We start from the raw sequence: 25,955 nt of genomic DNA on the forward strand, positions 1-25,955 counted from the left end.
AGAAATATCTTTCTTTAGTTTAGTTTAGTTCAGTTTAGAGATAAGCATGGGAACCGGCCCATCAGCCCACCGAGTCCACGGCAACCATGGATCATCCGTTCACACTAGTTCTACGTTGTCCCACTTTCTCATCTACTCCTTGCACACTAGCCGCAATTTACAGAGGCCAATTAACCTTACAAAACCGCATGTCTTTGTGATGTGGGAGGAAACCGGAGCACCCGGAGGAGACCCATAGGGAGAACGTGCAAACTCCACGCAGACAGCACCCGAGGTCAAGCTCGAATCCTGGCCTCTGGTGCCATGAGGTAGCAGCTGTACCACTGTGTCCCCTGATAGATAAAGAATAGGCACGTGAATTTGCAAAGTACTCACCAATATTTAGACTAAGTTATGATATAAAATGGTTAGGCAACACAGTGGCACAATGGCAGCATTGCTGCTTTCCAGCGCCAGAGCCCCAAGTTCGATTCTGACTATGGCATTTGCTGTCTGTATGGCATTTGTACATTCTCCATGTGACTGGGTGGGTTTTCTCTGGGCACTCCGGTTTCATCCCACACGTGCAGGTTTGTAGGTTAACTGGCTTCTGTAAATTGTGAATTCCCCCCTTAGTGTGTAGGATAGTGCGAGTGTCATCACTGGTCAGCACGGACTCGGTGGGCCGAAGGGCCTGTTTTCAAGCTATCTCTCTAACGCCTAAGGTCGAAAATAAAACCTGACATCACCGTTTGAGTGAAATTTTCGTGAAGCATTTCTGATGGTATATTTTTGTTTGTGAACGCAAACACATAGCCGGCAACAGCATTTGCATCAGATGGGTGAACGTGTAAAGTAAAACAAATTCATTTGTAAAAGGGATGTGACTCAATTACTGCACAATCCTGTTATCTGCTGCTGAATAGCACTAGTTCCTTTAAAACTGCACCCTATTGATTTTAAAGGTTTATGGAGATGTTTTCAATCAACAGAAGAAGGAAGTATCCATAGTCTGGGGTTGCACCCATTCAGACTATTCCAGTAATCATGCTTTTTACATTAAGTAGCAAAAAAAATTGTTTGAATTGATCTATTTTAGTTTCAAAGCTTTTCTTCTTATTAGATTTCCTGTTACGGCTTTATACAATAATCTCTTTACTTCAATGGTCTTACGCTGACATGAATGTCCATTTTCGGAGAGTGGACCATTGCTGCGGCAGAGAGGATAGACTTTGCGAACTAATGAGTCTCTTCTTATGCATCGCATGCTTCCCTCGAGTGATCCCCCCCCCCCCCCCTCACCCCTTCCATTTTCTAATCTTAAATATCTCTCCACACAAAGATAAGAAGGCAAGAATGTTCACTGTGAGGCAACATAGCTTCCAGTTCTTGCCCATGCTCAAGGTTATATGCTTAGTTTAGTTTAGTTTAGTTCAGAGATACAGCGTGGAAACAGGCAATTCGGCCCACCGAGTCCACGCCGACCAGCGATCCCCGCACAATAACACTACACTGCACTCACTGAGGACAATTTTACATTTATACCAAGCTAATTAACCGACAAGCCTGTTCGTCTTTGGAAGGAAACCGAAAATCTTGGAGAAAACCCACGCTGGTCACGGGGAGAACGAACAAGCTCCGTACAGACAGCACCCGTAGTCAGGATCGAAGCCAGGTCCCTGGGGCTGTGAGGCAGCAACTCTACCGCTGCACCACCACACTGACTGACTAGCATAAAACCTCTGTTTCACATTGCGAGCATATTTCTATTTCACCGGGGCTGTTGACTTTTGTCGTTTCACTTCACGAAGAAAATTCAAAGCGACAATTGATAGGGAATTATTTGCACGAGCAGAAAGCAGAAAGAAACGAAGGATCAAAAACTCACTCAAAACGTCAACTGAGACTTGCATTACAATATTGATTTTGCTTCCTATGGCAACCTGAATCTTCCATTATTTATTATATTCAATCATTTTCCAATAAACGCACCACTATTTATTGGAGCAACCATTTTTTGATTTTTACACACGGTTTTGCGTGTAATCAAAACACGAATTTTTCCAGTAAAGTTTAATCCAAGATTATCATCCTTTATTTAACAATAAAGGAGAGGTTAGAAATATGTTCAGGGTTGTGGTGGTGCTGTTAGATCAGTAGCCTTGTGTTCACAGTGCCTGAGGTATGCACTAACATGAAACATCAGGCTGAGGAGCTAGCCCAGTAACATCTATTTTGTACAATCGCCCAAAGTGATGCTCGACCTTGCATAAGCTACGGTCCTGTTAGATTCACCTCTACTCCATACAGAATGATAATCTGCACTCTGTATCTTCCCCTTTGTTCTATTCAGTGGCACAGTGGCACAGCTGTAAAGCTGCTGCCTCACAGTTTCAGAAACCTGGGTTCAATCCTGACCTTGGGTGCTGTATGTGCGGCGTTTTTTTCACATTTTCCCTGTGACCACGTGGGTTTCCTCCGGGTGCTCTAGTTTCCTCCAATATCCCAAAGACGTGCGGGTGTTCAAGGTTAATGGGCCTCTAAATTGGCGCTTAGTATGTAGGGGACGGAAGGGATAATGTAGAACTAGCGTGAACAGGTAATCGATGGTGATCCATACATTGTTAATGGCTCGATTGTAATCATGTATTGTCTTTCCGCTGACTGGTTAGCACGCAACAAAAGATTTTTCACTGTACCTCGGTACACGTGTCAATAAACTAATCTGAGACTGGTGGTCAACATGGATCAAAGGGTATGTTTCCTTGCTGTATCTTTCGATCAATCCATCCATATCAATATTTACTTGGGAAAGTGGGATAAGATAGAACTAGTGTGAACAGATGATCGATGGTTGGCATGGACTCGGTGGGCTGTAGGGCAACTTTCCGTGCTGTATCTCTAAACTAAAATAAATGGAACCAGTCCATTAATCTGATATTAAAAATATTCACATTCCAGAAATTTGTAGTTAAGAATATTCAGATATCAGTGATGATTAAATGAATGTTTTTCCTTGCGGTGAATCTGGGCCATGCCAAACATATGTTGGGGTATTTAAAAAGAAGTAACGCAGGACTCCGAGGGCAGCCTTGGCTGCTATTAAGGAAATAGCACTCAGAAGGTTAATTGCATTTTGCCTTCATTTCAGAGAGTATGTATTTTCCTTCTTGCTCGAACATTCCTCAGCCCACCATTATGTCCATAGATAGCCAAACGCTTGTGCAGAACCTAATAACGTTGAAAGCAGAGCTCATTATTCAGCTGGTCCTGTCCCAGAGGAGAAGGCAGGAGGTCAGTAGCATGGTGCCCTCGCACTATCCAGGGATCAGGTCAGGCCACATATTGCTGACCAAAGCTCCGCCACTCTCCTGCGCAATAAATCGAGTAACCCAGCCATCTCCCAATATCATATATCCAGCACTGACCAACCCCATCCTTCTGTCACCGCCCATTCCCTCTGCAAATCGCGCTTTAATGAAGTTTTTTTTTAAAAAGAAATCTCTTTATCGTTGGTTAAGTTAAATGATGATGCTATTAATTTTTGGAAGCAAAATGAGAGAAGAAGGGTGGTCTCGAGACACAAGTTTAAGGGTATTGGGGTTAATTCAGATAACATTTACTGATCTTATTGAGGTAAGTCTCCGGTCTGGTGGCTGTACACAGCTCGGATCTGTGTGGTGCTGATAGGATTGGAGCTCATGGGATTAGGCGTTAGTGATGAGGAAATCCATACACATCTGCATCCTAATCCAAATCCAACTGTTGATCCAAGTGTTACCGTCCTCAATCCACTTTTGTTTTTCGTGGATTTCTCCACATTTCCGCTTCAGCCCTCAGAGTCCACGCCGACCATTCACACTGGTTCTACGTCATCCCACTTTCTCGTCTACTCCTTGCACCCTTGGGGCAATTTGCAGAGGCCAATTAACCTTACAAACCCGCACGTCTTTGGAGACCGGAGCACCCGGAGGAGACCCACATGGTCACAGGGAGAACATGCAAACTCCACGCAGACAGCACCCGAGGTCTGGATTGAATCCTGGTCTCGAGCGCGGTGAGGTCGCAACCCCACCTGTCGTGCCACTGTGTCCATTGATTGATAAAGTATTGCCACATGAATTTGGTAAGTACTCACTGATAATTAGTAGATTTTAGTATATTTCTCCACATTTCCCGCTGTGAATCTGCAATAGTCACAAGTCCATTCACCTTTGCAGTGCTGCGTAATGGATCATTTCCAATCGCCTTTGCTATTGCAGAGATTATCTTAGTTAATAAGAAAGCCACCATTACGAGGATGTTGACTAGACTTGAGGGCCTGAGGTAGAGGGAGAGGTCGGGCAAGCTAGGACTTTATTCCGCAGAAGGATGAGAGGTGATCTTATAGAGGTGTATAAGATCATGAGGGGAATAGATACCGCGAATGCAGTCTTTTACCCAGAGTAAGGGAATCAAGAACCCAAGGTTATAGGTTTAAGGTGAGTGGGGGGGGAAATGTAATTGGAACATGGGGCAATTTTTTTTACACAAATGATGGTAGGTACATGGAATGAGCTGCCACAGGAGGTAGTTGAGGCAGGCAACATTTAAACAACAATTTGGACAGGTACATGCACAGAAAAGCTTTAGAGGGATATGGGCCAAATGCAGGCAGATGGGACTAATGTAAATGTGACATCAAGTTAGACAATAAACAATAGACAATAAGTGCAGGAGTAGGCCATTTGGCCCTTCAGGCCAGCACCGCCATTCAATGTGATCATGGCTGATCATCCTCAATCAGTACCCCGTTCCTGCCTCCTCCCCATATTCCCTGACTCTGCTATTTTTAAGAGCCCTAACTAGCTCTCTCTTGAAGGCATCCAGAGAACCTGCCTCCACCGCCCTCTGAGGCAGAGAATTCCACAGACTGGTGGGCAGAAGGATCTGTTTCCATGCTGTATGAATCTGTGTCTCTTAAACACAAACTGGGCTTGTAATGACTGGACCCCAGTAAATGATTTTTTTTTAGAACTTGTTAAATCCCATTGAAATATTCGTCAACATTTCCAATCAAAGGGAATGTGATTAAGAAGCAATAACATTCCAGTGTGAAGGAGTTTATTGTTTATTGACATCTATGCTCAACAATTTTGTGCTGAATGATATTTGTGTGGATGCTTTGGATAATTGTGGGGTTGTTGCTCAAGTTATTAAAGGTGATTCATCTGATGAATTTGAACAGAAAATATTTCACCAGCCTAGTACTAATGCCTGCAAAACTACTTGCATCATTGGTCGCATCCTCCCATCCACATTTCACCACAAATTCCACTCAAAGAGAGCGCAGAAGCGGTGTATCAGAATTTCAAGTGCCAGAGGAGGTAGTTGAGGCGGGTTCCATAACAACATTTAAAGGACACTCGGACGGGTACATGGATAGGAAGGATTGAGGGGGATATGGGCCAAATGTGGTCAGGTGGAATGTGTAGATAGGTCATTTTGGTTGGCATGGGCAAGTTGGGCAGAAGGGACTGTTTCTAAGCCGTATAGCTCTAAACGTCCATGATACTATGCTGAAGTAACTCTGCGAGTCATGCAGCATCTGTGGAGGGAATGGATGGGTGATGTTTCGGGTTGGGGCCCTTCTTCAGACTGATTGCCCTTCTTCAGACCTTAAACAGAGCTGTCTGGATTAGAGGGCATTATCTATAAGGAGAGATGGACAAACTTGGATTGTTATCCCTGAAATCCTTTGCAGAGGCTGAAGGACATTTGATGGAAGTATATAAAATTATGAAAGGCAACTCATTCACCAGGATAAAGGGCAAGTGGTGGAATTACAAACAATTAGAGCTTAATATCCATGCATTTAAATATTGAAATAGATGGATTGATCGACAGATTCAATAGACAATAGGTGCAGGAGCAGGCCATTCGGCCTTTCGAGCCAACACCGCCATTCACTGTGATCATGGCTGATCATCCACAATCAGTATCCCGTTCCTGCCTTCTCCCAATATCCCTTGACTCCACTATCTTTAAGAGTTCTAACTAACTCTCTCTGGAAAGCATCCAGCGAATCAGCCTCCACTGCCTTCTGAAGCAGATAATTACACATATTCACAACTCTCTGGGTGAATTTTTTTTTTCTCATCTCCGTTCTAAATGGCCTACCCCTTATTCGTAAACTGTGGCCCTTTATGCCATTAGCTTTCTTCACTGCCTGCTGTATCTGCATGGAAACAGTCCCTCCGGTCCACGCTGACCATTGTTCACCTGTTCACACTAGTTCCACGTTATCCAACATTTGCGTGCACTCGCTGCGCACCAGGTACACACCCTCTTTAGTCAGAGGGTGGTGAATCTGTGGAATTCATTGCCACAAAAGGCTGTGGAGGCCAAGTCAATGGATATTTTTTAAGGCAGAGATAGATAGATTCTTGATTGGCACGGGTGTCAGGGGTTATGGGGAGAAGGCAGGAGAAAGGAGCTTGGAGAAAGAGATGGATCAGCCATGATTGATTAGTGGAGTAGACTTGATGGGCCGAATGGCCTAATTCTGCTCCTAACCCACTATGAGCATGAACTTATGAACCAAGTACAATTTACAGAGGCCAATTAAACTACAAAACCCGCACATCTTTGGGATGTAGGGAGGAACCGGAGCATCCAGTGGAAAACCACGTGGTCACAGGGAGAACGTGTGTGCAAACCCTGTACAAACAACACCCGAGATCAGGATCGAACCTGGGTCTCTGGCGCTGTGAGGCATTATCTCAACCCAGCTGCGCCACCGCGCCTCCCAAATTATCGAGCTGTTGAGTGGTTTCTTTGCACGAAATCCAGATTATATTTTAATTTTACCACTCCCCACAGCCCTGTTCTTGTCATCTCTTCCTCATTGATATAGGATGGGCTGCTCAAACATTTGCTCATTCATGACCTTATGTCCCAGAGGTTTTTATCACTGATGGTTAGATTGGAGACTGTCCTTTAAAAGAAATGCATGTGGTCGCTCTAATTAAACAGCCTTTTGAGTATTTGCAAAATGTCACATTGCATCAGTAAATGAATTCAAGCATAGCTAATTTTGATTTGGAAAGATGTTGGTGTTAAAATTCATTGCAATTTTGCTAAACTGACTTGCACATCCAAGTGAAATGAAAAGATAGATGAAAAGCAACACCATTTTCTGAGTCTATTGTTTTAAATGACCTGTTTTAAGGAGAAATATGCAGAAAATGTAATCCACATTATTTAACAAGAGGACCATTGAATGGTTAACATATTGTATATTCTGGTGTTAAACTCACAGACCGTTTTCACTAAAGTCTGTACACATTTTAGATATTCCTTCTTGTTTTGCTGGCATTTATGTTTATTGAACGTAGTGTAAATTTTACGTCCATTTAGATATTCATCCAATGGAAATGTCAATGACTAGAAGCTATAGTTTTAAGGTGGGAAGGACTATGCGTAAAAGAGATGTACGGGGTAAGTTTTTTCCACAGAGAGTGGTGGGTGCCTGGAACGTGCTGCCGGGGGTGGTGGTGGAGGCATGTACGATAGTGGTGTTTAAAAGGATTTTGGAGAGGCAAAGGGAATGGAGGGATATGGATCGCGTTCAGGCAGCGGAGATTAGTTTCTCTTTGCATCATGTTCGGCACGGACATTGTGGGCCGAATGGCCTGTTCCTGCGCTGTACTGTTCTATGCCCTCGTCTAATTATGTACAAAGGAATTACTCAGTAATTCTAAATTGATTTATCTACACTTTGGCACAGTGGCGTTAGAGACATGAGTTCGATCCTGGATCACCTCAGGTGCTGTCGGTGTGGTGTTTGCATGTTCTCCCTGTGACCCCGTGAGTTTTCACCAGGTGATCTGGTTTTCTCCCACATCCCAACGCTATGCAGGTTTGAAGGTTGATTAACATCCGTAAATTGTCCCTAGTGTGTAGGGAGTGGATGGGAAAGTGGGATAACATAGAACTAAGGTGAGCAGGTGATCAATGGTCGGCGTGGACTCGGTGGGCCTGCCTCCAGGCTGTAACGCTAAACCAAACTAAACGTTTCACAAATACATAAGACTGTTCTGTGCATTATAGTGGAGACATAGTTACAAATCAAAGGAAAATAAAATAACATTCAGTAAATTTGTCCCAAAGTTTGGAAGCTGATACTTTCTCTTACCTGAGCATTGTTCCAAGAGTGTAGGATAGAACTCAGATAGAAATAGGCTAGACTCAGTGGGGCTGAAGGGCCTGTTTCCATGTTGTATCTCTAAACTAGACTAAGGTAAACTGATGTATCTGAACTATTTACTTTCTTTTATTCCACCTGAATAGTAAATACATTTTCATAATGTAGGGCAGCACTGTGGCGCAGTGGTGGAGTTGCTGCCTTACATTGCCACAGACCCGGGTTCGATCCTGACTACGGGTAATAGCTTTATGGAGTTTGTACGTTCTCCCTGTGACCTGCGTGGGTTTTCCCCAGGTGCTCTGGTTTCCGACCACATTCCAAAGGTGTACAGGTTTGTAGGTTAATTGGCTTGGTATAAATGTAAAATTGGCCCTAGTGTGTATAGGATAGTGTTGATGAGCGGGGATCACTGGTCGGTGCCGTCTCGGTGGGCTGAAGGGCCTGTTTCCGTGCTGTATCACTAAACTAAACTAAACTAGTTTCTTTACAACCACAAAGTTGATCCGCACTTGAATATTTTTAATAAAATATTTAGTACCCAAGCAAATTAGGCAATTGATTTTGGTTTCCAATTGTTACAGGTAAATAAATAAAAACCCTGCAGTTATGTTAATATTCACATCCTTATTATTGTCTATTGTTCTGATTTAATTCCTACCTAGTTTATCAATCATTCCCGCTGAAACTCTTGAGATAAATGGAGAAAGATAAGCAGAGGAAATCATCTACTCAATTTAATACCGGAACCTATTATGATTAGATCTTGATGTTTTATTGGTAAGGCAGTGATTAATTATTAAATAAATGCCCAGAACTCAGTGCATTTTTCGTTCATTTTCTGTGGTGCTGATATAAGGAAGAGGACATTGTTGTTGGGAAAAACACAAGATATAAATAAACATTGCAGATTTTACCATGGCTTTGCGACTTTTAAATAAAATCAAGATCTTTTAGGTTAGTTCCATTTTAGAACTAATTAAAAATCACATTTGTGAAGCATTCTTGAAGACTCTGGGGATTCCCTTCCTCTAGAATGTTTTTGCCCGTAATTTAGGAAACACGAGGAACTGCAGATGCTGAAACTTTAAACAAAACACAATGTGCTGGAGGAACTCGGATATCAACAATAGATGAATACTTCAGTCGTCTGAAGAACGGCTCCGACCTGAAATGTCACCCATTCTTTTTCTCCAGAGATGCTGCCTGACCCGTTGAGCTACTCCAGCACTTTGTGTCCATCTTCGGTATAAACCAGCATCTGCAGTTCCTTTCTACCCAGCAGTCGACCATGGTCTGATCCAGACTCGATCAGCCACTATATCTACCACAGCCTCAATGTAGTCCGAAGAAGGGTTCTATTCTGAAACTTTGCCCGTCCATTCCCTCCACAGATGCTGCCTGATCCACTGTGTCCCTCCATCACGTTATGTTTTGCTGTAACTTAGGAAGATTACTTACATACTTACTTACTGTCTATTATGCCTTCTGGCATGTCGGGCAGCAACGAAGGTCCTCCACTCAGTAGTGTTGATTCCTTCACTTGCTGTTTCCGTAACATATTTGTTTTACGAGACAGGGTTGTTAGCCCTGTGCTCAACCCCCAACCTGGAGGACCAGTGGGTCGCTCTTCGTCTCGCCTCTACCCTTCCACCTGTCCAGCATGGGAGACCCTAACAGGAGACGAATCTCCCGCTGGCATAGCTCTAGGGGTGACTGAGACACACAAGATCCCCGACCACGACAAGGTTGCAATCCAACTGGGAGTACTTAGGAAGATGTGTTGGTTTAAATGTTTCTACCCATTTGAAAAACCCTGCAGTAACACTTCTCACACCCTGGACCAATGCTATAAGTGGAGCTTGCAGCTTAATGTGTGAGCAACATCCAGAATACACTGAAGTAAAGGCACAGTTGGCCCAAACAAACATAAAGTAAACTGGCAGCTTGCAGGGTACAAAATAAGTCTCTTAGAGACCCTGGTGTGTGCTTTTTAGTGTGAGGATAGCTCATGCAAGAACTTTGCTGGATATGGGTTGTGTACTTTGATATAAGTGGTGATCACTTTCCCAGTAACATATCCTTTGGTGTGGCACAATGGTACAGCTGGTAGAGCTGCATTCTCACAGCGCCAGAGACCCAGGTTCGATCCTGACTTTGGGTGTTATCTGTACGGAGTTTGCACGTTCTCCCTGTGACCGCGTGGGTTTCCTCCAGGTGCTCTGGTTTCCTCCCACATCCCAAAGATGTGCGGTTTGTAGGTTAATTGGCCCTCTGTAAATCACCCATAGTGTGTAAGGAGTATATGAGAAAGAGGAATAACATAGAACTAATGTACCTATCTAAAGGTTTCTTAAGCCACTGTCATATCTGCCATTTTGGGCTCTGCGTGTGGTTTTACATCGCTTGTGTGTGCTCTCAGTGTATGCTTGTCATAGACTTGGAAGCAGACAAAGAAAGATTGTACTGTACACTGTAGTGCTATAAGGTTGTGATTGATTTTACATTTGAAATCGTTTGTGCAGGACATAGAAAATGTTTGCCATGCATGGAAATGCAGTACGTACGAGTTCACTTTGAACTGAGAAGTTGATGCCTCTTCTAATTGCATTTCCATCGTCATACAGAATCCCCTCCAACATAATAGTCACAGGGAGGTCCAGCACAAATTGGAAGAATAGCAACTCATATTTCGCTTGGGCAGCTTACACCCCAGCGGTATGTATATTGACTTCTCTAAATTCAAGTAACTTTTGCTTTCCCTCTCTCCCCCTTCCTAGTTCTCTGACCAGTCTGGCTGTCCCGATTACATTTTATCTCTGTATGCTTCGTTGTCACCCTCTCCTAACTAACAATGATCCATTCTATAATTTCCTTGAACCTCATTCCTCTTTGAAGTCTCATTTTCACACCTTACACTTCCTTATCTTTGTGTCCTTCTCCCCTGACTCTCAGTCTGAAGAAGAGTCTCGACCCAAAACGTCACCCATTCCTTCTCTCCAGAGATGTGGCCTGTCCCGCTGAGTTACTCCAGCATTTAGTGTCTATCTTTGGTTTAAACCAGCATCTCTAATTCCTTCCTACACTATTGATTGGAGTGGGTTGTGTTGCGGGCAATGGCCCATTGGCGTGTGGGAGGCTTTTAATAGTCGGATATCAAAAATTAAGGTCTACATGTTCTTGTTAGAATGAACAAGCTGCCAGAGAAGGTAGTTGAAGCAGGTACACTAACAACATTTAAACTACATTTGGACAAGGACATGGATAGGAAAGGTTTTGAGGGATATGGGTCAAACATGGGTAAGTGGGGCTAGAATATTCGGGCATCTTGGTTAGCATGGATGAGTTGAGCCGAAGGACCTGTTTTCATGCTGGATACTGCTCATACAGGCGGCATGGCGACATAGTGGTAGAGCTACTGCCTTACAACGCCAGAGACCCGGGTACAATCAATACTAGGGGTGCTTGCCTGTGCCGAGTTTGTATGTTCCCCCTGTATGGCTTTGCTCCGAGATCTTCGGTTTCCTTCCACACCCCAAAGACGTACATGTTTGTAGGTTAATTGGCTTGGTCAAAATGTAAAATTGTCCCTAGTGTGTGTAGGGTAGTGTTAATGTGTGTGGATCGCTGGGCGGGGCGGATCGGTGGGCCGAAGGGCCTGTTTCTGCGCTGTATTTCAAAACTAAACTAAACTAAGTATTACAGGGAGGCCTTTGCTTTCTCCCTCTCTCTCCATCTCCTTCCCCTTCCCAGTTCTCCCACCAGTCTTACCGACTCCGATTACATTTTATCTCTGTCCCGCCAACTCCCCTGACATCAGTCTGAATAAGGGTCTCGACCCAAAACGTCACCCATTCCTTCGCTCCAGAGATACTGCCTGTCCCGCTGAGATTTACGCAAGCATTTGTTTTCTATCTAAGTATTACAGGAAATTTGTACAGAAAAATCCGCAAAGGAAGCTTCCACAAAAGCTCCTGTAGTCTTTTCCCCATTTACAAATACATTTGAATGAGACTTGCAGCTAATTTAAATGGAAAACCATTTATTAATGATTTAGTGAAATTGCTGGAGTAGCTGTTAAAACAGATTGCATGTTACAGTATTGTTGTGCAGATAATGTGAAAATGATTTCAAACAAACCAAAAACTAAATATGCTTAAGCATTAACATGTTATCAGGGTCCACAATTGCATCTGGAATTGTTCATGAACGCAGAATGATAATATTAGGATTTTTTAAAACTTGCATTCAATTTTAGGCGGAAACTTTAGTTACATTTCTATTTTAATATATTCTGTGAGTATCAAATTTCAATCAGACTACCTCAAGTAAAAACAGAACATTCTGGGAACACTCACATTTTGTGGAATGAGAAATAGGGTTCACAAGGGTCTCTGACCTGAAACATTAACTGTTTCCCTTTCCACAGGTGCTGCCTGACCTGCTGAGTGTTTCCAGCATTTTTAGTCCTTATTTCAGATTACCACATCTGCAGTTTTTGCTTTTGATTTCCAGACAATTTTAAATCATTGTAAGACGACAAACCTTGGTTTTAAAATGTCCTTCATAGGAAAGAACAATCGGCTCGTATTTATACATCTGAGTGTACTTTATGATATCAAACTTACTGGGAATTGGAGAAACAAAGAACTGCAGATGCCGGTTTATGCCAAAGATAGAGGCAAAGTGCTGGAGTAACCCGGAGGGTCAGGCAGCATCTCTGGAGGAAAAGGATGGGTGACGTTTCGGGTCGGGACCCTTCTTCAGATTGAAGACCTTCAGACAGAGGAAGGGTCCCGACCCGAATGTCACTAATCTTTTTTCTCCAGAGATGCTGCCTGACCCGCTGTTACTCCCAGTTACTCCCAGCACTTTGTGTCTAGCCCATTTCGTGGATCCAGTTGACGTTGACGTTATTAATTTGACGATCATTTGTTTGTAAACTGTCAGCATAGGCAGTCTTTGATTGTGTTAATACTCTATGTTTATTTTTATTTTATGAATAAAAGTAGTTTCATAATAATAAAAAAAAGCACTTTGTGTCTATACTTGCTGGGTACTCGCAGAAGTAAATTATTGTACTTCAAACGTCCCATTAGAATGTATCAAGTAAACTTCACTCATCTTAGGGAGTGAGATTGGAAGAGAAATTAGTTAAATGAAAAGAATGGAGCCGAAATGGTCAATCAAAACATAATAAAACGAACAATTAACAATGTGTTGCTTTCTCAACTGCTTGTTAATGAGATATCATGATCTTGCAAGAAGTTATGTTTTAGGATTCTGAATGTTTCTTCCACAAAGTGAAACAAATAGTGATTGACGCCGCCTGTCCCACGTGCCGATTTTTTTCGGCGACTGCCGGCGTCATATCAGTGTCGCCAAAAGATTTTGCACATTTCAAAATCCAGCGGCGACAAAAAAAATGTTGCGACACTTGAAAAAATACCGTGCGTCAATCGTCATCCATGCCGCGTCACGCCGCATCACGCCGCATCACGCCGCGACTTTGTCAATTATGCCGGCAGTCGCCAAAAAAATCGCCAAGTGGGACAGGCCCTTAAAGAGTGACCCGGCATGGGGGGGGGGGCCCGAGAATCTTGCATACTTGTACTGTACGCAAACAAAGAACCACACTGTATCAATTACACGTGACAATAAAGTATCAATTAAGGATCCCCACCTTCCAGGCCTTGCCATCTTCTTCCCTGATATCCCAAGTCCTTGCTGACTATCCCTAATTAGTTGTGTAGGAAGGAACTGCAGATGCTGGTTTAAACTGAAGATAGACACAAAAAGCTGGAGTAACTCAGCGGGACAGGCAGCACTTCTGGAGAGAAGGAATGGGTGACGTTTTGGGTCGGGTCTGAAGAAGGGTCTCGACCCATAACGTCAGATTCAGATTCAGATTCAGATTCAGATTCAACTTTGATTGTCATTGTCAGTGTACAGTACAGAGACAACGAAATGCAGTTAGCATCTCCCTGGAAGAGCGACATAGAATATGACCATTCCTTCTCTCCATAGATGCTGCCTGTCCTGCTGAGTCACTCCAGCTTTTTGTGTCTAACATCCCTAATTAGTTCTTGTCTATCCAAATAGTCTGTAGATCCCGTCCCTCAGAATCCACACCAGTAACTTACCCACCACTGTTGTTAGGCTCACCCGCCTGTAGTTCCCTGGCTTCTCCTTGCTATCTTTCATAAATAACGCTCAACATTAGGCACAGTGCAGCCTTCCAGCATGTCAATACGGCTAAAGGTGAAGCAAATATCTCTGCAAAGGCTCCACGGTTTCATTCCTAGCTTCCTACGAGGTCCAAGGGTGCATGGCATCAGATCCCGAGGATTTTATCCATCCCTTTGAAAGGCATCAAATGCTACGGGCAGAAGGCAGGAGAATGAGGAAAAAAATTGATCAGCCGTGGTTGAATGGCGGAGCAGACCCGATGGGCTGAATGGACTAATTCTGCTCCTATGTCTTATGAACTTATGAACAATGCACTTTAAGAGATGCTGCCCGTCCCGCTGAGTTACTCCAGCACTTTGTGTCCATCTTCGGTATAAATCAGAACCGGCAGTTCTTTTCTACACAAGCTAAAATGTACGACCTTTTTCTAAAGTAAATGAGTGACTAATGGCCCAAGAAGAACAGCTGGCATGGAATTTGCTATTTAAACACTTTCTTCGCTTTTTTTCTGAAGGCTCCGCAAATGAAGCTAGTTTAAAGAACCTGATGAGGCAGCTCAGAGAGCCCTTGACGTGGTTCCACCAGGCCAATTAAGCTAAAAGCCAAGGAGAAGGAAGGGAGACAGCATGTGAAGTTGCTTCAGAAGCAGAAAACAATCGGGACTGCGAAGAATTAGAATGATTGCATTTCGCATAACTGCCTTGGAAACTAAAATTAGGTGTAAGCTGGTCAAATTTGCTGAAGACGTAAAAGATATGACTGGCAGATAGAGACGGTATATCTCCAGCAGCCCTTGCTTCAAGTAGCCCGTGCTTTCCCTCTCTCTCCATCCCCTCCCCCTTCCCAGTTCTCCCACCAGTCTTACTGTCTCCGACTACATTTCATCTCTGTACCGCCCACTCCCCCCGACATCAGTCTGAAGAATGGTCTCGACACGAAACGTCACCCATTCCTTCTCTCCAGAGATGCTGCCTGTATCGCTGTTACTACAGCATTGTGTGTCTATCTTAGGTATATTTCCAATTTTGTTCAGACGGTGTATTTGTGAATCTTTCCCCCGATCAGCAAAGTTAAATTAAAACAGGGATTTTAGAAAATAGAAAATGCGCTACAATGCTGAGAACTATATTCTGCAGTCTGTATCTGCCCCTTGACTTTGAACTGAATGTATCTATGTATTGTATATCTGATCTGTTTGGATTGCATGCAAAGTAAAGCTTTTCACTGGACCTCGAAATATGTGATAATAATAATAAACTTACGCCTAAATCTAAACCTATATGACTACATTTGATTCATAGGGTTATACATCATGAGAAACAACCCTTCAGCCCAACTCGTGCCTGCTGATTTGGTTGCTACCTAAACTAGTCCCATTTGCCCATATCCAACTACACTATTCTTATCCATGCACTTGCCTTAATGCCTTTTTAAACATTATAATCCTACTTGCCTCCACCACTTCCTCTGGCAACTCATTCCATATACCCACCCACCCTCAGCATGAAAAAGTTGCCACTTGCTGGTCAATGAGGATATCTCACATTTTAACTATTGTTCTTCCATTGAAGTGTGGATTAGATCTGAGTGCATGCAATACGACACATTTCTGGAGATAGGAGACAAGTAATGCATTCAATGCTGGTGAGGAAGAGAGAGAAGGGATGGAATTCATGAAAGTCCAGGGAGCAAGTGGTAAAATATCAGCAGGTTGATTAGGATAGAGATATAGATCTCAGTGGTCAACTTTTCCTACTGAACCAATAAACCATTAATCTTCATAAGCTCATGTAACACATAATGAGACACAAAAAGGGACACCATGAATCTTTGTCTAATCTTTCTCAACAAGGAGCATTAACCTCCAACTTTTACAACTAAATCATTATGGATTTGTTCTAAGTGTGCCAATACTTTTTTTTAATAAAATGGCATTGGCCATTCAAGTGCCAACTTGTGGATAGTTTTGTACTGAGCATCCTTTTTCCCTTCGGCTCAAAGATAATTTTACATAGAACATCAAGCTGCATGTTGGAGAGATTGTCATGTAGTCAATTTGGGAGGCATGGAAAGTGACGATCAAAATCCCCAAAATCTTTGCCTTGGAAAATAAATTCTATGTTGACCATGAGGTTTAATTGTGCAATAAAATGAATCTCAAAACGCTATCAGAATCTGGCATGTATCTTGTAGCATTGGACAAATGCTCCGTTGAATTCTACGAGTGTACGGTGGAGAGCATAATGACTAGGTGCATCACAGCTTGGTACAGCACAATAACAGGCCCTTCGGCCCACAATGTTTGTGCCAAACATAGTGCCACAACCAACTCTTATCTAACTGCATATAATCCATATCCCTTCATTCCCTGCATATCCATGCGCCTTTCTTTAAAAGTCACTTAAATGCCACTATCATATCGTACCAGCAAAATATTTCTCATGTCCCTGTTTAACATAGAACATAGTAGAGCACAGCACGGGAAAAGGCCCTTCGGCCCTCAACGTCCGTGCCAAACCTGATGCCAAGTTAAACTATGTGAATGCTGTGGTGGATGTTTGTGTTACAGTTTTATTGTGGTTGTGTGTTCTTTATTATTGTATCGCTGCAGACAACCCAAATTTCCACCAGCCTGGCTGTGTGGCAATAAATTCTATCTATCTATCTATCTATCTATCTATCTATCTATCTATCTATCTATCTATCTATCTATCTAATCTCCTCTGCCTGCATGTGATCCATATCCCTGCATTCCCTACATAGCCATCTGCCTATCTAAAACCCTTTTAAACACAACTATTGTATCGGCCTCCACCATCACCCCAGCAATGTGTCCCAGGCATCCTCCACTCTCTGTGCAAATAACTTACCCTGCCTATATCTGTTAAGCTTTGCCACTCTCACCTTAACACTAGACCCTCTAATCCTTTGTAGCTGCAATTTTCATGCAAATAGTCCAATGTGTCCCAATTCTGTTTTCCCATTATGAAAGATATCCTATTAAAGCCTCTGTCCCACTTTCCTGAGTCACTCACAAATTCTCCCGAGTTTTCCCCTTGATTCAAACTCGGGGAATGTCCGTAGCGAGTCTGTAGGAGTCCGTAGATAATTCGTAACGGCTCGTAATGCCAGACGTAGGTACTCGGGGCATCAGGTAAGTCGGGACATTTTTTCAGCATGTTGAAAAATGTCCACAAGTAAAAATAAATAGCCCTGAGTACCTACAGCTGGCATCTCCGAGTTTGAATCAAGGGGAAAACTCGGGAGAATTCGTGAGTAACTCGGGAAAATGGGACAGGGGCTTAACTGTTCCATCTCATTAAAAATGCTGCATTGAAATAAACCTGTAGCAAAACTTGCTTTTAAACAGATCTTCAGATTAGATGGAGCTTCGTTGGAAATATTTACTACCATGACATACTGTGAAATGTCAGAGTTTATAATCTTGCTCAAGAAGACACTTCAAGCATCTCTTGGGTACATTCTTTCCCTTCAGCACAGCCCAGATCACAAACGTGTTTCTTTGTTGCAAAACACAAGGTAGTTTAGGCTCTGAAAGGGACAATAGTGCGGTGTTCATACATGAATAAACACTTTCACATCCATTAGCTTCACACTGAAAGGGAAAATCAGATGGTGGGTGACATCCCCTGCAATTTGTTTGCAATGTCACAGTGAATAATCAGATGCCCACTGCTCCCTCTCACACACCGCCTCACGCGTGCGATGCTGCTGGCCATTTTGTGCCTGATTTACTCTGAATATGATTCAAGTTGCTCCTGTCAGTAATGCTGTGTGCGTTCCCTAAAGAGAGTTTTGAGGCTGAACTAATGTCTTTTTCTGTTTTGTTCCTTAACTGACTGGAAAACACTGGTCTCTCCCCATCGGTGGGCCCACTGAGCTGGAAACCTTAATCTACTGGGCATACTAGTCCCATTCAGAATTCTCCACTAAACAAGTGTGTGATATTACAGAAGGATAGCATTCAAACCCACTAAACATATAAAACAATAACAAGAGTAAACAGAGTAATAGAGACACAAGGTGTCAGGGGTTATGGGGAGAGCGCAGGAGAATGGGGTTAGGAGGGAGAGATAAATCAGCCATGATTGAACGGTGGAGTAGACTTGATGGGCCGAAAGGTCTAATTCTGCTCTTATCACTTATGAATTTATGACATTATGAAGAAACTGCAGATGATATAATTCTGAGGAAAACACGAAGTGCTGGAGTAACTCAGCGGGTCAGGTAGCATCTCTGGAGGACATAGATAGTTGACGTTTTGTGTCAGGACCCTTCATCATACTCAGTAATAGAGATATCGGTATCGCTATTGGTTTATTATTGTCACATATATCAAGACAGATGGAAAAGCTTTGTGTGTGTGTTATCCAGTTTAATCATGTTCTACATAAGTACAATCAAGCTATAAGTAGGAGATAGTGCAAAGAGAAAAATACTCAAGGGCAGAAATTAGCGTTACAAACCTTAGTGTGTTACAGATACAGTGAAAGTGCAAGTTTAAAAAAGTGCAAGGTCTGCAATGAGTAGGTTGGAAGATTGGGATTACACCCATGCTTGTTGACGATTTCTCTTTCCACAGGTGCTGCCTGATCTACTGAGTTTTTCCATCATTTTACCTTTTCTTCTATTATGTTGGGTGTTTCTTATCCTACCTGTACAAATCTGTGTAAATTTTACCATTAGCAACATATTACACAGACCGAGAAATCTAATGTGCTATTGATTGCCCATTAAGTTATTGTGACTTGTCCTATCATAGACACCTTCTATCCCGCTGAAAATTAACTTGTACCTCTCTCTCTGATGAAGGGTCGGAGATTTATAACACAGACTGTTTCTCTTCCCACTGGTGCTGGCTGATCTGCCTGAGATTTTCCAGCATTTTGGGGTTTTTACTCAAAGGGAATTTTAGAAATACAGCATGGAAACAGACCCTTCAGCCCACCGAGTCCATGCCGACCATCGATCACCCATTCAAACTAGTTCTATGTTATCCTGCTTTCACATCCACACACAACTTATTGAGGCAATTGTTCTTATAGAGGCCAAATAACCTACAAACCTGTACGTCTTTGGGATGTGGGAGGAAACTGGTGTAACCGGAGAAAACGCACGCTGTCACAGGGAGAACATGCAAACTCCGCATAGACAGCACCTGAGGTCAAGGTTGAACCTGTGTGAAGCAACAGCTCTACCCCAGCTGTGGCACATTTCAAGTTATTGAATAGATGTGTCATGTTGTAGCTTAAAGCATTCTCCTAACGATACACCAATTCACATCATTTTAAAATGACAACCCATATACATCCAAATGCCTAATCCTGCACGGATTCACTGGTACTTTGTCCTAATTGTATTGAATATTTGGTTTCTGCATCCACAATGTTTTAAACAAAGCTGTGTTAATGAAAGGCATCAGTTACTGGCACAGCTAAACATTGTCCCAAGGATTCATCAAGTTCTTTAAGCTTGGTAATTAAAAAAGACACATCATCAAACAAATTTACAACAAACTGTAACCCTTTATTTCCTGCTAAATGTCCATTGTCCTTGAGGCAAAAAAGTAAATGGGAAAATGTTAGGTTATTCAAACGGTGGCGCAGCAGTAGAGTTGTTGCCTCTCAGCGCTTGCAACGCCGGAGACCCGGGTTCGATCCCGACTAAGGGTGATGTCTGTATGGCGTTTGTACGTTCTCCCCATGACCGCGTGGGATTTCTCCGAGATCTTTGGTTTCCTCCCACACTCCATAGATGCATGTGACAATTGTCCCTAGTGTGTGTAGGATAGTGTTAATGTGCGGGGATCGCTGGTCGGTGCGGACTCCGTGGGCCGAAGGGCCCGTTTCCGTGCTGTATCTCTAAACTAATCAAAAACTACAAAGTGAAGCAAACGAATTCTAAGAAATGTATTAATACTTGCACGGCAGATAAATAGTTCATCTGAGATTTGCGTTTAGCTCAGGCTCAGATCTAAATGCTTAACAAAATAGCACAGCCTCCTTTTAAAATATTTGTATTTGTACTCAAGATATGGCCAAGTGTAGCAGTTTAACCAATCAACCAGATTGAAGGTTTGTCATAGTGTCCAACAGCACGGAAACAAGCCCTTTGGCCCAACGCCCACGCCAGCCAAGGTCCTCTCGTCCCATTTGCTCAGGTTTTGTCCGTAGCCCGCTAAACCTTGCCTATCCATGTACTTGTCCAAATGTCTGTTATGTTGTTATTTCACCTCCCTCAAATACCTTCTCTAATAGCTGCGATCTAGAGAGTGAAATTTGCAGAAATTGAGTTAATTGAGGGTGAAATGAAGGAGAAAGCACAGAAATAAACAGAAATGGGCATCATGCAGATCGCGGTCAGGAAGCAATGCTGTTGGCCACCATTCACAGAGAACATCCACAAGTTTAGGTTTAGGTTTACCATTGTCACGTATACTGAGGTACAGTTAAAAGCTTTGTTTTTCGCATATTATTCAAGCAGATCAGATAATACTATACATAAATACAATCAAGTCAAACTCGTATAATAAGATTACGGTGGGCGGCGCGACTCTCGTCAGCAGCGGCCTCTGCAGTCCGTCTGCGTTTTTATTATTTTATGTCTATGTTTTTATGTAGTTTTTGTTATTTTTTGTTGGGGTATGTGTGTGGGGGGATGGGGGTGGGGTGGGAGGGAGGGGGTAACTTTTAAATCTCTCCCTGCACGGGAGACCCGACCTTTTCTTTGTCGGGTCACCGTTGTCGTTGGGGCTGCAACGAGGAGCGGCCTCCAACAGGAAGACCGGGGGCTCTGGTGCCGACTACTCACCTCACCGTCGCGGAGCTGGCCGAGTCCAGAGCGGGTGGAGCGGTGGTGGAGCGCTGCTGCGGCCCGACCTCCGGAGGTTCGGAGGCTGCAACTGCGGGTCTGGCGGACGGCGGCACCGGGAGCCCGCGGGTCCCTGGAGGGACACCGCTTTTCAGGGGTCCCGCAACGGCGACTTCTCCCGCCCGAGTTGCGGGGTTGAAGAGCTCCTGGAGCGGGGCCTTACATCATCGCCCCGCGCGGCTTGGAATGGCCGCGGGACTCTGCGAGCGCACGCCGGAGGCTCTAACATCAACAACCCGGTGTGCGACCTTGCATCACCCGGCGTGGCTTTAATGGCCGCGGGACAATTCGCCATCGCCCGCCGGGGGCTTTGACTTTGACTTTGACTTTGACTCTGACATCGGGGGGGGAGAGTGCAGTGGAGAGATAAGTTTTTTTGGCCTTCCATCACAGCAATGTGATGGATGTTTATGTAAATTATGTTGTGTCTTGGGTCTATTTGTTTGTAATGTATGGCTGCAGAAACGTCATTTCGTTTGGACCTCAAGGGGTCCAAATGACAAATAAATTGTATCGTATCGTATCGTATCGTATCGTATGTGGAGCAAAGGGAAAGCTGCAGTGTGCAGAATATAATTTGCAGCATTGCAGTACATCAGTTCCCCAGATAAAGTCCAATGTCCACAAAGTTGTAGAGGTGAATCGGACTAAATCCTCGCTTGTGGGAAGATCAACCAGAAACCTGTTAACAGAAAGGGCCTGTCCCACTAACGTGACTTTTCAGCGACTGTCTTCGACCTTCAAGCTCGAGGGCACTCGCCTGAAAAACCTCGAGCTGGATCGACCGTCAGCGATGAAACCGCGAGCCGGATCGACCGTCTGCACACACACACACACACACACACACACATACACACACACACACACACACACACACACACACACACACACACACACACACACACACACACACACACACACACACACACACACACACACACACACACACACACACACACATCGCAAAGGTGGGGGCCAGGGAAAGCGGGGGAGCGCTGTCTGAAATTCACATCCGCGATGAACAGGAAGGTAAAAGACGGCTGGCACAGTTAAGGTAAGTCCTTTAGAGGGGGGGGGGGGAGAGAAGGGGGAAGAGGGGAAGAGAAAGGGGGTAGAAGGAGTGGAGACCTTTATTAAAGTTTAGTGGGCATTTAACATTACTGGTCGGTTTACTTACCTTTTGTTTCTCAATGAGCTTTACCTTCGACTACCTTCGATTACCTTTGATTGCCTTCGATTACCTACGATAGCATTACGACCTACTACGATCTACCTCGACTAAACCTACGAGTAAAAAAATATCGATTTTTTCCCATGGCAACCTTTTTTTACTCTCAGGCATTTTTCAGCAGGTTGAAAAAAACGCTGCAACCTAGCTGCGGCCTCAAGTACGTGGTGACTACTCTCGAGCATGAAGGAGAGTTACAAAGACCTCCTAGGACCTCGTGTGAACCATGCTGCGAGTATGAGTCGAGGGCAAACTCTTGTAAAGTCACGAATTAGGTTGTGCAGTGGGACAGGCCCTGAAGAGTCTGTCCCTGAGTCTGGTGATGTGCGCTTTCAGGCTTCTGTACCTTCTGTCTGAAGGTAGTGGGGAGAAGAAGGAGTGACCAGGTGGTACAAGGTTTTGATTATTTTGGCTGCATTGCCAAGACAGTATGAGGTGTAGATTAAGTCAATGGTGGGAAATTTGGTCAGTGTACTGGGCTGTGTCCATAACTCACTGTAATTTCTTCCAGTCGTGGGCAGAGCTCTTCCCTAACCAATCTGTGATGCAACCCAACAGTATTGTTTCTATGTTGCATCTGCAGAAGTTTGGAAGAGGCATTGGAAACATGCCAAATGTCCTCAGTCTCCGAATTAAGTTGAAGCTGTGTGAGTCCTTGGCCATCTCTTCCATGTGGTTGGTCCACAATAGATCAAATGGTTTAGGTTTAGGTTTATTGTTGTCACGTGCATGTGATCTAAAAAAATTTGCATGCGATCTAAACAGATCAGATGTACCAGACATAGTCACAATGAAGTATAATAGGTAGAGCAAAGGTGAAGATACAGTGCAGAATATTGTTCTCAGCACAGTAGTCCATTGTTCCATAGACAAAGTCCAATATCCTCAATGGGGTAATCAAATATTATCCTAGTTTATGGAAGGACCATTTAGATACTAGCCTGAATGGGCATGAATTATGCGGAATTCTTTGCTGTAAATTACATTTTGTTTTTGTATACAAACTTAAAGCACACGGTATTGGGGGTTCAGTATTGATGTGGATAGAGAACTGGCTGGCAGACAGGAAGTAGAAGTTAACGGGTCCTTTTCAGAATGGCAGGCAGTGACTAGTGGGGTACCGCAAGGCTCAGTGCTGGGACCCCAGCTATTTACAATATATATTAATGATTTGGACGAGGGAATTGAATGCAACATCTCCAAGTTTGCGGATGACACAAAGCTGGGGGGCAGTGTTAGCTGTGAGGAGGATGCTAGGAGGCTGCAAGATGACTTCGATAGGCTGGGTGAGAGGGTAAATGCATGGCAGATGCAGTATAATGTGGATAAATGTGAGGTTATCCACTTTGGTGGCAAAAACAGGAAAGTAGACTATTACCTGAATGGTGGCCAATTAGGAAAAGGGGAGATGCAACGAGACCTGGGTGTCATGGTACATCAGTCATTGAAAGTAGGCATGCAGGTGCAGCAGGCAGTGAAGAAAGCGAATGGTATGTTAGCATTCATAGCAAAAGGATTTGAGTATAGGAGCAGGGAGGTTCTACTGCAGTTGTACGGGGTCTTGATGAGGCCACACCTGGAGTATTGCGCACAGTTTTGGTCTCCTAATCTGAGGAAGGACATTCTTGCCATAGAGGGAGTACAGAGAAGGTTCACCAGACTGATTCCTCGGATGTCAGGACTTTCATATGAAGAAAGACTGGATAGACTCGGTTTGTACTCGCTAGAATTTAGAAGATTGAAGGGGGATCTTATAGAAACTTACAAAATTCTTATGGGGTTGGTCAGGCTAGATGCATGAAGATTGTTCCCGATGTTGGGGAAGTCCAGAACAAGGGGTCACAGTTTAAGGATAAAGGGGAAATCTTTTAGGACTGAGATGAGAAAAACATTTTTTACACAGAGAGTGGTGAATCTCTGGAATTCTCTGCCACAGAAGGTAGTTGAGGCCAGTCCATTGGCTATATTTAAGAGGGAGTTAGATGTGACCCTTGTGGCTAATGGGATCAGGGGATATGGAGAGAAAGCAGGTACAGGATACTGAGTTGGATGATCAGCCATGATCATATTGAATGGCGGTGCAGGCTCGAAGGGCCAAATGGCCTACTCCTGCACCTATTTTCTATGTTTCTATGTTTTTCTGGTCCTTTACAATTTAACACATGCAATAAATACAAATAGTTTTTTCAGTTGAGCTTAGAGATACGGCAGGGAAACAGGCCTTTCATCACACCGAGTACGCAGCGACCAGCGATTATCCTGTAGACTAACACCATCCTGTACTGTCCGTATCCCTATCCGTCCTGTATACAGACGAGGGACAATTTGCAAATCTTTACCAAAGCAAATTAAGTTTTAAGTTACAGACCTGTACATCATTGGAGTGTGCGGTCACGGTGAAAGCGTACAAACGCTGTACAGACAACACTCGTAGTCAGGATTGAACCCGTGTCTCTGGCATTGTAAGGCAGCAACTCTACTCCTGCGCCACTGTGTCGCCCAAATGCCAAAGAGCAAGCTGGAAAAGCTGCTCTGGACTAAGTGAAAGGGCAGCATAGATGATGAAGTGCCAGTGATGATTGTACATATTTTTAATACTACAGGGCACTTTACGGGTTTGAACCGTTGTGTAAACTGCTCAACCTTAGTTTATCTTGTCATTTTAAGCCAGTCGAGTGTGTTACAGCCTTGTAAAATCTCGCCAGACATTTGTTATTTTCCTTATAAAATGACACAGGTATTAGCTTATTGATTGTAGGAAAAAAAAAATTACAAATCGCACTGCCTATTGTTGAACCGTTGTAGCACCAAATCTATGCAACAAGGATGGAGGCAGTCGACAATGAATTATCCGATCGGCCAATGCTGCCCAGCACATACTGCAGCTTCCACTTGCACAGTGCCATAGTAGGTTATGCAAACTCTGCAAAATCTATTTTCCTTGTATTGCCCACTCAGGAGTGTCAAGGGTCAGGAGGCAAGGGTGTTTAATTGTCAAATGGGCTGACAACGGAACAACTAAATTCTTACTCTCAGCCGCATAACGGGCCTGAAAACACAATACACATGGATAAAATATAATAAACTGTGGTGCTGCAGTGATACAGTGGTGCAGAGGTAGAGTTGCTGCCTTACAGCACCCAAGACCCAGGCTTAATCCTGATCTGTGTGGAGTTTGCACGTTCTTCCTGTGACTGTGTGGGTTTTCTATGGGTCCTCCGGTTTCCTCCCATATTCCAAAGACGCGCATGTTTGTAGGTTAATTGGCTTCTGTAAATTGTTCCTGGAATGTAGGATGGAACTCGAGCACGGGGTGATCGCTAGTCGATGTAGACTCCGTGGGCCGAATGACATGGTTTTGCACTTTATCTCTAAACTAAACTAAATAAAAGAAACAAAAATTCAATAAGTTAGTAACTACAATACTATTTTTTGTTAAAATACAAAGCCCTTAGTCAGTGCAACGAATAAAGATTCTTTCAC

This window comes from Amblyraja radiata, chromosome 29 (genome assembly GCF_010909765.2).
Source record: "Amblyraja radiata isolate CabotCenter1 chromosome 29, sAmbRad1.1.pri, whole genome shotgun sequence".
Taxonomy (NCBI): Eukaryota; Metazoa; Chordata; class Chondrichthyes; order Rajiformes; family Rajidae; genus Amblyraja; species Amblyraja radiata.